Here is a 16,407-nt window from a genome sequence, read left to right as displayed (position 1 = left end):
GAGGGGAACCCATCCCGGTGGATACCAAGGTATGTGTAGGGTTAAGAATACTAGCCATGGGTACCTTCCAAAGGCCAACTGGGGATATCATGGGGATCTCACAGGCATCAGCATCCAGGGTAGTCCACCAGTTCCTGGATGCCATGTTAGCACATGCCAGTGAGCACATATATCTCTTCAACACCCATGAGGCATTGACCAGCAATATGCATCTCTTCCACCAAATAGCAGAATACCCTGAGATAGTGGGTGCCATGGACTGTATGCCTATACACATCAAAGCACCATGTGGTGAGTGGGGTAGGGTATACATAAACCCCTAGGGTTTCCCCTCCATCAACTGCAAGGTCGTGTGCAATGCCCAGGGCATTATCTTGAATGTGTGTGCTGGCAGCCCTGGAAGTTATCATGACTCCCACATCTGGCATATGACACAGCTGTACCAGAGATTTGCCAGTGGGGATATCCCATATGGCCACCTAGTGGGAGATCCTGGTTATGCACTGGAGCTGTGGCTGATGACACCCATCAGAAATGCACACACACCCAAAGAAGAACTCCATAATGAGCCACACACACACACCAGAATCATAATAGAGCAGTGTTTGGGATGCTTAAGTCACGGTTCCGGTGCCTGGACATATCCGGTGGAGCCTTGCAGTACTCTTCAGCTATGTGTACACAAATTTTCATTGTATGTGCCATGCTACATAATATGATCCTGCAAAAACAGCTGCAGCAGGAACAGCACGGGGCAGGGCCACACAGCCCCTCAACATTGCCAAGGCCAGCACAGGCACAGAGTGACTCAGAGGAGGAACAACCTGAGCCTGCCCATGTAGACAGAAGGAGACATGCCCAGTATGTCCAGGCTTTGGCAAAGAGGCAACACAAAGCACATACACTGACACGGTAGAGCCCAGTGAATGGCACCTCTCTCTGACTTGCATATACAGTAAAAGGGATGCCAAACATGACACTACCTGTGCTTTACCATGTATAGGGAGTGTACTATGTGCATCCAACATAGTTAGCCCTCCAGCACCATCCTCATTACTGGCACAGCCACAAGGTAAGTAACTTTTCTTATCGATTGCTGAATGGAGTAGTATGTACTGCTAGTTGTATCTATGGTATGGATGTGAGCATGCAAGGGAATTGGGTGGCTGAATGGGATGGTAGCAGATAGTGGACACCTATATGGGCAGCATGAAATCCATAACAAATATTGGTGTCAACAATGTAGGCAGTACTAGACAAGGTGACAAATCCCACTGCAGTATATGTGGTGGCCCATAGGGCACACACATGCATGTCAGTGAGGCTCACATACCCAACAACAGCCTCAGCCAGCAGGACAGGTGTAGATGACCATAAAGAAAGGCTGTGCTAAGGCCTCCATTTGATGGCAATGGAGAACAGCCCCCCCTCCAGACCTACACAGACAGACTACAACAGGTCTGCCAGTTGCATGTTAGTTATGAAGGGTAAGAAGTCTGAAACTGAAATATAGGTCAATAAAACCTAAGATCTGTACTCTACTGATATGCCTCTAGTCTGCATGATAGGTCAAAATACAAAATGAAATGGAAGCCAACAGAGTACCTGAAATACCAGTACAGTCATAGCAAATGTTTACAGTTGTCAGGTGTGCCCACCCCCCACCCCCACAATCCTATGTAGAACTGCAGTAACATGTACGTGTGGGTTTAATAACAGCGGAGCACAGACCACCTGAGCTGGCCCAATTTACAGGATAGATTGTTGCATGCATACAATATGCAGGGGTTTGTGTGTTAGGTTGTTGTGTGTTCTATATTGTGTGGAAGCGGTCAGCATGTAGGCATGGAGGGTTGTGTCTCGGTGGCCTATGCCCAGTACTGTTGATGACAGGGACATGTTCTGACAACTGCAGTGCCAACCACAATGCATCCCAGCAAGACCCAATTCAGCAGTCATCCACACTCAGTGTTCAGATGTCAATATCTGTCACCATCTGAAAGATGGACATGCCATGAATGTGAGCCAAGACATACACACAGTACAAAGGTAAAAGTACCCTAGACAGAGTACATAAAATTTAACTGTCAACTGCACACACCTTTGGAATTTTACATACAGGTTAGCAGCACATTAGTTGTCTGTGTAGTATGGAATACAGATGTAGTCTGGCCAATCACTGGCAGACCACAAAAGGCATAGTTATGAAGTAATGAGAGACTGCCTATGTCCCCGCACAAGGCAGCATAAGGGGAATGTCCTGGGTATATTTGTGAGTCAGCTGCAAGAAGCTTCCATATCACGCATGCACTCAGTTTACCCCACCATCAGCCACAGGTTTATCACAGGTCATATCCCTGATGTTAGGAATGAGTACAGTATGACCTCCACTTCTTTATGGGAATACCCACAGAATGCAGCATGCTGAAGAGGTGTCCCATGCAGGTGTATCCCTAGTGGCAGTAGCTAATGTGATACTCGCTATATTGCTGACATTCTGAGTATGTGTGCACGACTGCGGGTAAAAGCCAAACAACCCCCAATGCAGACAGACCTGATACTCATGTACTCATCTGTACAGCCTGCCACAATGAATGCTAATATATTATATTGGTGAATACAGTAAGCTTACCTGGACACACCTCTGATGTGGATGCTGTTGCTCCCACCTCCAGGATGTATGGCAGGATGGTTGGCTCTCAGCTGTTGGTTGATCCTAGGTTTGCCAGGAATTCCTCTGTGGCCAAGAGTGGTTGCTCTGTTGCAAGCTCTCCACCAGTGGCAGCTTGATCCCTGGCAACAGCAGCTGCCCTTTGATGTGTGGCATTGACCATGTCTGTGGCCTGGTTTCAGACCTGTTCGTAGGTCCTGTCCTATTGGCCAATATAATTAACAGCCCTCACAAGGTTGGCCGACAATGCTGCCTGCTGTTCATGATTGGGGTAACCCATTGAAAGCAGTATGTGATGGTTGAGTCTGAAGGCATCCAGTATAGTGTCATTTTCTGCTGATGAAAATGTAGGATGTCTCTGTTGGTACATCATTCCTGCAAGACAAGAAGAGGGGAACACATTACAAGACCAGAAACATGGATGCCCACTATGTACAGACCCTACACACTCATAATGGCCTGCACGATCCACTGCTCCCTCACATGTCATATCCCAATGTTTGGCAACACACTACATGTGTGGCTATCACCAAGGTAGTAGCAATACTGGGTAATGTCCCTGTGTGCTGTGAAAGAATCTGCTGTATGTCTCTACAGCCATCACTGCAGAGTACTGTAGTGTGTCCCCTATGAGTAAATCCCCACTCATATGTGATACGGCCACTGTCAGATAAATAGCAGTGTGCTATTCCAACAACTTTATGTGGACAGTCCAGCAATACCAGTCTGCCACAATGACAGACAGCAATGCAAACCTGCTGTAGTATATGTTCCCTGTAGGCATCATACCTCTCAACTATGCAGATGTTTGCAGAATGTCACCATGTTTGCCTCATAGATGTGGTCCTTCTTGCACAAACTTCTGGATGTCTGACAAATGTTTGTCCACTGATGATGCTTGCTGCCAGAAAACTGACACAGAATCTGTCACCCATCATACCCCTCAGACAACATTTATGTTACAGTAATATCTGTTACTCTAATCACATTCTTACTTTGTATGGCCAATATGTATACTCTGTCACTGAGTTTGGGCCTTAGACAGCCATTAAATTTTACGTTGTCCTGATTTCTTACTGTAGGAAGTTGAGAGGTATGTTAGGCATAGCTCTCAATCAGACAGGGACACATGTCCATGAAACAGGGACTTAGCCAGAATACATCAGGGACATTCAGGAACACTTTTACAATGTTAGTAGTATTTATGTGTGACACTGACAGACTAAGAGGTGGTGAATTACAATATATAGTTTGATGTTACAGGAGTGTGCACCCTTACTTAGTGTAGTTTGTCTTATGTGTAATCCATTATCTGTACAACAGATGACCATTGTAGGAGGGATTGACAGGGACAGAGCAGAGATGTGATTCAAAACAGTGACAGTTGAGAGGCATGCCTGTAGGTGCTGGACAGCAGAGTTATCACTGACATGTCATTATCATAGATCTAGTACAAGCCTACTGTTTTAATCCCTATTCCCCATACCTCCATCCTCCCATCTGTATCCCGTTTTATTGGGAAATGTAGTACATACCTGGTAGAGTGATGTATTCCTTTTTTTGAAGTGCTCCTCCATAAATGCTTTGCACATACGCTGTTTGTGTGAGTAAAACCACATACAGATCTGTTCCCCATAAGCAGTTGTTTACCTTTTGTAGGTAATGTCATTAACAGGTAATTGCCTCTGTACCAATATGTGGCTCAGAATTGCTAATTGCATCCAAAACAGCTGAATTGCACAATCATTAGCCAATAACATGGCACCACAGTGCAATATATAAGGCCTTGGCCCATTTCTTAGTTTTTGAGATGGACATTACTGAGGTATGGAAACTACATTGCAGAGGGTAAGTACAAATACTGTGCACTGTAGAGATGTATGTACTATGTCCACAGTTTGTCTCGTATGTTTGGTCAGTGTCCCATGACAGTGTGGTCGTTTGACTGTTCACTGGCAAACATTGTGGGTTGAGGTCAGAAAGGGGAGAAAGACATGTCAGTGTCACACTTCATACCCATCAGAATATGCATGCTAATGCAGTAGCTGCTATTCTGTCAACTTTCTATCTTTGTTCAGGAAAACTGTGAAACATACACCTGTCTCTGGGCCTTTGCCCCTCCCCCTTTATGTATGGTTATGTCCGGATTGCTTGTTATACAGGGTTGGGAGGTATGTTCGGTCTGTAGCAGCTACCTTAACATACAGTCATGTATACTTCAGGCTGCAGTTGCTGCTGCAGCCCTGGACACAATGGGGGGAGTGTGAATACTTTGGAGGCCTGCAAGCTGTACGTGTAACTGTGACAGCTGTGTCAGCCCTGTTGTTACAGCTGAGCCAGGGTATGGGCACTGTTACAGTCCAATCAAGGCATGTGCTTAAGGTACATCTGTTATACAACAGTGGCAATAGCAGAGTAGTAGGTGACATTTAGTTAGGCTATATGAAGATGCACAGTGTGTCCCTACCTGCTGGCCTGTGACTTGTAAAACTGGATAGCTGATGATTCAGAAGCAGTAACCCATGGGAATTAAAAGTGCATGACTCAGTCTTTACTTGCTGTGTTCACAACAATGTAATTGAAGTGTAACATACTGGACTTGAATCCAGGACTGTGTATGGCAAAATGTCTATATGCAAGGCATTTAACAGACTGAGCTACTGAGTCAGTGCTACAGCAGGTATATTTGTCAAATATATGTGCTGACATACTGGCAGTGACACATGTTGTATGCGTCCATCAGTATGTGCATGGCTTTCAGAGGCTGTTATTCTGCAGCTGGGTTCCATTTGAACATATGTACTCTGCCACTGATGCATTAGCAGGTGTGTTTGAAGATGTTGCAGGTAAAAGGGAACATTTACTTGCTATCCCAGGCCTGACATACTGCCATTATTATTTATTTGGCTGTCTACAGGTGTATTTTTGCATCAGAGTCCCAGGTACACTCCCATTTGTCACATTAGGTTTGATGTCAGTCTGGCAGTGGCAATCAGTATATGTATTGCTAGAAACACCTATTTTAATTAAGATTTGTGTGGCTTAGTGGGTTAGTGCAGTAGGCTGTAGTTAACAGAGGAATGGGTTTGAAATGTGTCAGGGGTGATTATTTTCTACATCTGCCTAACACTCTGAGAAACACATAGGATGATTAAGGCACATTAAAGCTCATTTAAGGGGGGGGTTGCATGGTGCATCACATTGTGGACCTCTGCTTAGCACCCTGCAAACCCATTCTAAAAAATTAAAAAGAAAAGTAAAAGAGGGTGATAGGGCAATGACGAAATGGGGCAGGCAGTCGGAAAAACATAGTGAAAGGCAGGTAGAGATGTGGAGGATGTGTGTAGGGAAGAACCATAGTTTTCCATTTCCTGTACAGCAAGGGCTGTGCAGTTTGACAGATTTTGTGGATGAATTTGGACTCTCAAACCCCAGAGAGAGGGGTGAGGCAACATAAATGTGCTGTCAAGCCAATTGGACCAGATTGGTTGGGTCAAGTGGACATGTGTGCAAAATGAAGAGCTATGTATGGGGCGATAGTTTTTGTGTGACAAGTGCCCATTTTTTTTTTTATTTTTTTTTTTTTTATAAGGAAAGAGTGGAATGTGGGGGAAGGGATATAGTTATATGTAAGGAGGTAAGTTGGGTAGGAGAAGATGAAATTGCAGACAGACAACACAGACAAGACAGACATGACAGACAAGACAGCAGACAGGGGCAGTGTGTGACACATTAAGGGATAAACACCTTGGATGGGGAGGGTGTTGTGGAATCTGAAGTGCATGTGCCTCCAGACTGCATAAGCATGACTGAAATCCCCACCCATGGGCAGTCCACACTGCTCCTTCATTGCACTAAAGGTGGCTGTGCTGGAGGCTGGGCACCAGGGCCAGGTGGCCCCAACAGGTTGCGAGTCTGCCCTCAGTCCAGCACAGGTGACGATCATAGCTCCTATGAACATTCCTGTGCACATTGGCTGGTAGTCGATCCTGGGTGACTACTGCCCCTCCACCACTGCTCCTGGGGACGGGCCCCATCCCCTGAGTCAGTTCCACCCAAAAGTGGTGCAGGGACAGTGTAGGGGGCACCACTGGCTTAGGTCTCAGACATGCTGGGCCTCAGTGCCACAGTCAGCTGAGGTAGGGTTGGTGGATCAGCAGGAAACAGCCTACCCTGACGGGCTGTGGGGTTATGTAGGTGAAGCAATGTATTTAGATTGGTTATGAACAAAACCATTGTTAGTAATGACAGCATGCCAGAACACTGAGAATAACCCCATTACATTTCAATGCATATTATGGGAAGCACAGCAATGAATAACAGAACAGTCAGTAAATTAACAACATGCCAGTAACAGTTATGGTATATGACCAACAGAATAGGCAACTCAACACGATATGTTAATATGCAACCATAGTAATACATAACAATAATAAAACACATGCCCCAAAATAAAGTTTATGGAACAACATATGTTAATATTAAGCTATAACCAATGTATAACAATAATACATATTTGAAGATAAGGGGTTAGGAGAGAAAGAAATACAGTCCATTAATACCATTATATGCCATATAGTTGACAAACATACTGCTAACTACTCTACAGATCTGTCCTTTATTTATGTCCCCTATAGCTGCTGTAGCACATACATACCTCTCAAGCTATCTGCTTGGGACAGTATGGGCCAAGCAGTAATAACTGCAGGTACACAACTACACAAAACACTTGCACATACAGTGTACCTATATAACTACCAAGGTGTACAGTGGTCTGATGTAGTGTTACTTTGCTATTTACATAATCATGTTGATGATACATCAGTGACAGAGGGATTATACAACAGTAATACCATTCCGTGACAGTCTGACACTTGACAAACATGTATGTGTAAAGTACAGAGAGTAAACAACTATTGTGCCTTGCTTGGCAGGCATGGGGATAGAACCCAATAGCAGTGACTGCAGAGGACATCTACATCAAATGCATTAACTGGCTGCAGCAAACTTTAACACACACTCCAGGCAGGCAGCCATACCAAAACTTGCACATTTTATTTCTTTTATTTTATTGCATTATTATTACACTTATTTCCTGTATTTCTTGCTGTATTTTCACATTCCTGGTAATGATTGTAGCAGTCTGTGACATGGAAACACACAATTATGTACTCATAATATGGGATACCTCACTTATTTACCTGTAGTTCCTGCAGAGAGAATATCTGTAAACATTACATGACTGATACTGTAATATTTAGATCTACATAGCACTGGATTCAAACCCTGGTCTGTGTGTGGCAAAAATGTACTTCATACACAGCATTTAGCAACCTGAGCTATTGAGTCACTGGTGAGTATTGACTGACTGATAATTGCCTTGAGCTCACCTGGCACCAAAATATGACCTGCTAATAGTGGTACAGTTTTATACTTGATTGCAGTGACAGTTAAACACACATGCATGACATTCAAGCATGACAGAGATACTAGGTAAAGTATACATTACTACATAGAATTCAGTTATATACAATACATTATTAGTGTGTTGAAATATCTGTGAAGTCAACAAACGATATCCGATTATGGGTTATTATTTGCAGAAGCTGCGGTGGTACAACGGTAGCATTGTTGCCTCACAGCAAGAGGTTCTCCTGTTTGATTCATGGCTGGAGTGCCTTCTGTGTGGAGTCTGTATGTCCTCCCCGCAGTCGAATGGCCTCTGATAGACATGCATGAATGGGTGTGCTTTCGCTGAAGGTTGGGCGTTGGGATGGCAACTCGGCACCATAAAAAAATCTTCTGCCAATCATTAGCGGACCGGAGTTCTGCTGTGGTGACCCCTAACTGGGAAAAGCTGAAAAGACGAACATTTGCAGCCTATAACTAGTACACTGTTATACCTGACTGGAACACTGTACCTCACAGCCTGAATGCTTGTAGCTGTCATGCAATGATGAAAGCGAGACAATCCTGCTGTACATTATTTACCTTGGTGTTACTGCTATTGGTCCATGTGTCATTGCAAACCAGTTGTCATAAGTCATTTCTTACAAACCAACTTTGAACCTACACTCATCTCACAGCAGACTTTATTAGATATACCTTCATGCAGGTACTGATATTACTTTGTTTTTTTTATTGCAGAACAGTTGTAATAATTGATTTCATGCAAAACAGCCCTATTGCACAACAGACTTTATTAGACATACCTTCATGCGGGTAGTGATATTATTTTGTGTTTTTACTGCAGAACAGTTGTAATAATTGATTTCATGCAAAACAGCCCTATTGCACAACAGACTTTATTAGATATACCTTCATGCAGATACTGATATTATTTTATGTTTTTTATTGCAGAACAGTTGTGATAATCAATTTCATGAAAAACAGCCCTATTGCACAACAGACTTTATTAGATATACCATCATGCAGGTACTGATACTATTTTGCATTTTTATTGCAGAACAGTTTTAATAATTGATTTCTTGCAAAACAGCCCTACTTCCACAGTCATTGCACAACAGACTTTATTAGAGAAACATTCAATCAGTTACTGGTATAATTTCATGTTTCTATCACACAACAGTCGTCGTTATGAAGGTATTGCAACACAACTGTAATTCCACAGTTTTTGCACTACAAAGTTGATTGCATATACTTTATCATGGTTAATGCTTTAGTCTTCCCTGCTTATGGCACTACAGTTGGCAGTATGCACTTCTTGCAATACAAGTTAAGTCCACATTCATTGCAATACAATCTTTGCTGTATGTACCTTTATTATTTCTTGCTTATTTGACTGTAGATAGCAAACTACATCTGTAGTCACCCACTCACGGCCCAACCTGGCCAAGCTCCCAGCATGCGCCTCGATGTTGCGAGCCCTCTCCTCTGCAGCTGTTGGAAGAAAAGCGCACCATTATGCACACCAGTTTAGCAGACATGCAAGATTAGATAGTGTTGAAACACAGGCAATGATACTTACATACATGTGGGACATTCCCAGCCTGGAAGTCTTAGATACAGGTGTCCAAGAAGGCCCCCTTCCATCTTTTCAGGTCATCATGGTGGTGACAACACTGCACTCCTATGCAGGGCATACCAGTTGCACTGGTGAGGTCCTTTGTCAGCTGGTCCCAGTCCTCTGCCTTGCACTCTGAGTCTTGGTTACCTCCCTGCATCAGCTGGACCTCATGTTTTTTGACAAGGAGTCTGACCATGACCCTGGACTCCTGAATGCCCCACCACTGCACCCTAAAGCATGAACCATCTCCAATGCCTGCCATTGTATCCTTCAAAGACAGAACTCCAACGGATTATGTTGTATTTCCACTTACTGAACTTAACATAGCCTGTTTTCCAGCCTTTACACCACATTGGGCAATATTTAAAAATGTGCCACATCACTTAGCAGCTTGCAAACCAGGGCAGCTGAGCTGAGCAGTGCTAAAACCTGTATGCTTAGCAGTGCTTAGCAGTATGCAAACCAATCAAGTGATACCAAGCAGTGCATAAACATTAACCACTGTTACTTGTTTATGCAATGCTTAGCAGGTCTTAGCAGAGCTTAGCTGAGCAAAGCTAGCCAGTATTTAAAAATAATTTGCATAATTTGTATTTTAAACAAAAATGCTAACTTGCTCTTCCAGGTATTCAAACTACCTACTGCACATGAGGCTGTAACTCTAACCATTTAGCAACATGGATATGCAGAATTTTGCTTTATCTTTACATATACCTCCGAGCTATCTTTAAACAGTGCTGAGCTGTGAGGCACGCCAGGCAAACCTGCTCAGCTATGCTTAAACTTGACTTTTACAGACTAATTAAATATATCCAGTTTCTATTTTTAGATGTCTGGCAGATGTCTCGGCACTGCTTAGCAGTGCTGCGCTCCATGCTGTGCCACGCAAACATGATTAAAAAAAAAATTAAATTACATTGCTATAATAAAATTGGACAGTGCAGGGAGTATGTTACTCTTCTGCAGACACAGTTAGCACCACACTCTCTACCCTGATTCAATAACCATTTCCCATGGCTCTTCCTCAGAAACACACCATGATTAATATGCATGGCACTCTGCTGAGGGAAAACCATGTACACAGACATGGTAAGATTCCATGTAAGCTCTACACTATGCCTACACAGATTTTATTAAATATAGGGGAAGGTGTTTCTACCGTGGGAAGCAATGCTTGAAAAACAGGTTCATGGGAAAGAGTTAGCAATAGTCATTGGTCATCAGATGGATGCCCCTTTTATCAACTCCAAAACATGCAACCCGCTCCAGGAAGTTTAGCTTTTTTGGTGGGCAATGGCAGATCAAACCTTTTTTTACACTCCCAAGGTTAAACAAAATGTTTGTTGAAACTCCAGCTAGTTGCTGCCACTATCAAAGGAGGGTTACTGGAGGACTAATACCATGTTTTTAGGATTGCTCCAAACTAAGTGATTTCAAGTTGTAGGTGTGCAAGATATCTATGATAATTTATGCCTGGCAAGATAACTATAGTCATTGCATGATTTTGTTTTATTTTTTTTATTATTGAGATGCAGTTCCTTAGCCTTTGAAGATCAGCTGTATTTGCTTATTATAGCATCTACAAAATGTATAACTCATTTGTGGAAGCAAAGTACCCCACCAACAAAAGATGAGCTATGAATGGTAATGAAATGTGTCCAAACCAATGTAATCTTGCCTCTCTGGCTTTGTCTCCAAACCTTCCAACCTGGGCTGACCCTCTAATATTCTTGTTCCTAATCCTGTCCACTCTTGTCCCACCCAGTGCAAATCTTAACATCTTTAACTCTGCCACATCCAGCTCTAACTCTTGCCTTTTTGTTAATGCTACTGTCTCCAACTTATATAACATAGCTGGTCTCACCACCCTCTTGTAGACCTTCCCTTTCACTCTTACTGGTACTCGTCTGTCACAAATCACTCCTGACACTCTTCTCCACCCACTCCTTCCTGCCTGTACTCTCTTCTTCACCTCTCTTCCACAATCACTATTGCTCTGAACTATTGATCCCAGGTATTTAGACTCATCCACCTTTGCCACCTCTACTCCTTGCATCCTCACCATTCCTCTATCCTCCCTCTCATTCACACACATGTATTCTGTCTTAGTCCTGCTGACCTTCATTCCTCTTCTCTGTAGAGCATATCTCCATCTCTCCAGGGTCTCCTCCACCTGGTCCCTACTCTCACTACAGATCACAATGTCATCTGCAAACATCATAGTCCACGGGGACTTCTGTCTGATTTCATCTGTCAACCAGTCCATCACCATTGCAAATAAGAAAGGGCTCAGAGCTGATCCTTGACATAATCCCACCTCCACCTTAAATGCATCTGTCATGCCTACCACAGACATCACCCCTGTTACACTACCCTCATACTTATCCTGTACCACTCTTACATATAATTCTGACACTCCCGACTTCCTCATAGAATACCATGACTCCTCTCTAGGCACCCTGTTATATGCTTTCTCTAAGTCTAAAAAACACAATGCAATGCCTTCTGACATTCTCTGTACTTCCCCATCAACACACTCAGAGCAAACATCACATCTGTAGTGCTCTTTCCCTGCATGAAACCATACTACTGATTATCTGTTTTCTTTTTCTTTCTTTCTTTCTTTCTTTCTTTCTTTCTTTCTTTCTTTCTTTCTTTCTTTCTTTCTTTCATGGTTTCTCCTTGAGAGATGTCGGTTATTCTTTCACTTCGAGAGATGTCTGCTACCAATTCTAGATAAACCAAAATTTAAAAAAATCATTTGGCAAAGATTCCAATTCCCTAGCTGAATAAAAATTCCAAATTCTCATAAATCATTAGTTTCCTGTATTTGTACACCATGTCTGATAAGCAACTGTTGGCCTGCAGAATGTCGATAATGCACTGCTCTCTGGCCCTTTGTGTGTGTGTTTGTACCTCTGAGTTTACATGCATGCATGTGTATGTTCATAGGTGTTTATTAGGCTAATGACCACAAGGGCCTTTTTAAGTCTAGCCATACATCTCAATTCTCTGACAAGTTCTGATACCCTTGATAAGTGTAAGCATGGGGCTGGGAGATGAACCATTTGCAGGTTACCTGTGTCCATTAGAGATATAGGTGCCAAACCAGGGATGAATTTCTGGTTTCCCATCCAATTGAGAAGATAAAAAACAAACTGAAGCGAAAACAAAAAGGTAGCAGTGTCCACCACAAAGCAGCCGCAAAAAGAATTCCTGAACGTATATAGTTTATTTAAAAACAACACATTTTCGTTACATACAATACAGTAACTTCTTCAGAGGAGAATAGAAAAGTAACAAATGGCGCCAAATTTAAACCTATGCACAATTGCGTCAATGGTTACTCCGTTGCCAAGTTAATTAATTGATATTGGCAAATGGATACACTGTTAATTCTAATTGAAAAGTGTGGTACTTCCAATGGTTGTTAAAAACAATATAAAAAAATGCATCAAAATACAAAACACCCTATGTAGAAGTTAATCTAATAACCTAAAATAACTTAACAGTGGATAGAACCTGTTTGTAAAAAGTTAATAAAGTTATAAAAACAAAACTATGACAACTAAAATTTAAAAACAGGAATATAAATTTCTTACAATTATAGTTAGTCAACTGTTGTGGTACCAAAGTAGAGGACTATAGAATCTATCTAAGGAAACTCTTAAGTTTCAAAAGACAAGCTAGATTACAATTCTTATTAAGTCCTGGTAAAGTAAATGCATCTAAAGAAAGTTGCCATTCCAGCTCACGAACTTCTAATAACAAAGAGGATGGACCACCTCTAATGTCAGGCAGAAGTTGGTCTATGGCTTGAAAATGGAAACTATGAGCAGGGTTGGCATCTATGTGCTTAGCTAAAGCATTGTCATTCTTGCTTCTTCTAATTGTGTAAATATGCTTGTAAATTCTTTCTTTGAATTTACGGTCAGTTTTACCCAAGTAGAACGCAGAGCAACAGTCACAAGTAACCAAGTATATAATACTTTTAGAATTACAATTAAGTTTATGTTTATTAAAGAATTTTTTGTTATTAATCATAAATGAACTACCTGACTTGGCATATCTACACATGTTACAAGAGCCACATACAAACGTTCCTTTTACCCTACTGCCAATAATGACATTTTTCATTTCCAAGAGGTTTTTAAGGTTAGCACCTCTTCTATACACAATAGATGGAGAGTGACCTAACTTGTCAACTAAATATTGGTTACCCCTTATGAAATGCCAGTTTTTAAACAGGATACGTTTAATTCCTTCGATATCTCTGTTAAAGGTGGTCACAAAACTGGTTCTATAGTTCACTATTGGAGACAAGTGGTACTGATCTTGCTGTACAGTAGGATTAAAATTGTCACTGAATTTGGATTCTACTAACTCCAAAATAGGAGTGTGTACACTATTCATCCCTAAATTAGAATCTATTTCGACAAGCGGTTGGGAGTCCACTTTATTATGAATTAATAGGGGTCTATAAATACCTCTGTCACGTTTCAATTGGACTTCGTAAATGAGATCATCCACCATTCGAGGGGGGTAACCCCTATTAATGAACATGTCTCTGAGGAGTTGGCATTCCATTATAAACACCTGTTCGAGAGAACACATTCTTACAGCTCTAATTAGCTGGCCTTTGACTATGGAACACTTTTGTTTATAAGGGTGGGCACTAGAATAGTGTAAAAAGGAATTACAGTAAGAAAGTTTTCTGTGTATAGCAGAATGAAAGCAGTTATTCAGGGGATCTTTCGTTAATTTTACATCCAAATAGTCAATTGAATGAACCTCAAATTTATGTGTAAACTGGAAAAATGAAGTAGTTGAGTTGAAATAATACAGTAACTGTGATGCCGCTTCACTATCACCTTTGAAAAGGATAAAAATATCATCTAGAAATCTGGTATAGTAAACCAGATGAGGCATGATATCTACATTATTGAAGACAAAAGATTTTTCCCAATAAGCCATAAATAAATTAGCCAAACTGGCCCCACAAGGGGAGCCCATGGCTACCCCTTGCTTCTGTAAGAAATATTCTCCATTAAATATGAAAAAATTAGTAGACAAAATAATGTCAACAAGTCATTATTAGCAGAAGGGTAAAAGGAACGTTTGTAGGTGGTTCTTGTAACATGTGTAGATATGTCAAGTCAGGTAGTTCATTTATGATTAATAACAAAAAATTCTTTAATAAACATAAACTTAATTGTAATTCTAAAAGTATTATATACTTGGCTACTTGTGACTGTTGCTCTGCATTCTACTTGGGTAAAACTGACCGTAAATTCAAAGAAAGAATTTACGAGCATATTTACGCAATTAGAAGAAGCAAGAAAGACAATGCTTTAGCTAAGCACATAGACGCCAACCCTGGTCATAGTTTCCATTTTCAAGCTATAGACCAACTTCTGCCTGACATTAGAGGCGGTCCATCCTCTTTGTTATTAGAAGTTCGTGAGTTGGAATGGCAACTTTCTTTAGATGCATTTACTTTACCAGGACTTAATGAGAATTGTAATATAGCTTGTCTTTTAAAACTTAAGAGTTTCCTTAGATAGATTCTATAGTCCTGTACTTTGGTACCACAACAGTTGACTAACTATATTTGTAAGAAATTTATATTCCTGTTTTTAAATTTTAGTTGTCATAGTTTTGTTTTTATAACTTTATTAACTTTTTACAAACAGGTTCTATTCACTGTTAAGTTATTTTAGGTTATTAGATTAACTTCTACATATGGTGTTTTGTATTTTGATGCATTTTTTTGTTTATATTGTTTTTAACAACCATTGGAAGTACCACACTTAACAATTAGAATTAACAGTGTATCCATTTGCCAATATCAATTAATTAACTTGGCAACAGAGTAACCATTGATGCAATTGCGCATAGGTTTAAATTTGGCACCATTTGTTACTTTTCTATTCTCCTCTGAAGAAGTTACTGTATTGTATGTAACGAAAAAGTGTTGTTTTTAAATAAACTATATATGTTCAGGAATTCTTTTTGCGGCTGCTTTGTGGTGGACACTGCTACTTTTTTGTTTTCGCTTCCCATCCAAGTATCCAAGTTGCACTTGAATTGGGTTAGGGAAAAACTCTGCTTCACATGGATGAGGAGCCTGTTCCATAGATGGGGTAGTCTCTGGGATACATACCTATCTCTCCAGCAGATCCTATTTATATCACAGGCAAGGTTTAAGCCTTTAGACTGGGTAATTATGGTGCTGTTTGTTTATGTTTGTGTGTATGCATGTGTGTGTGTGTGGGGGTATATTTATATATATATATATATATATATATATATATATATATATATATATATATATATATATACATATATATATATATATATATATATATATATATATATATATATATATATATATATATATATATATATATATATATATATATATATATATATATATATATATATATATATATATATATATATATATATATATATATATATATATATATATATATATATATATATATATATATATATATATATATATATATATATATATATATATATATATATATATATATATATATATATATATATATATATATATATATATATATATATATATATATATATATATATATATTGTGGAGATTGGGCGAAGATAGGTGAAGGCTGCCAGCCTAGCCAGATAGAATTTTGGAGATAATTCTGTCATCTGTAAATATTAATG

This window comes from Protopterus annectens, chromosome 2.part2 (assembly GCF_019279795.1).
Source record: "Protopterus annectens isolate FY-2018-M chromosome 2.part2, PAN1.0, whole genome shotgun sequence".
Lineage (NCBI taxonomy): Eukaryota > Metazoa > Chordata > Ceratodontiformes > Protopteridae > Protopterus > Protopterus annectens.
The sequence above is the reverse complement of the archived record's forward strand: the minus strand, read 5'-3'. Positions refer to the sequence as shown.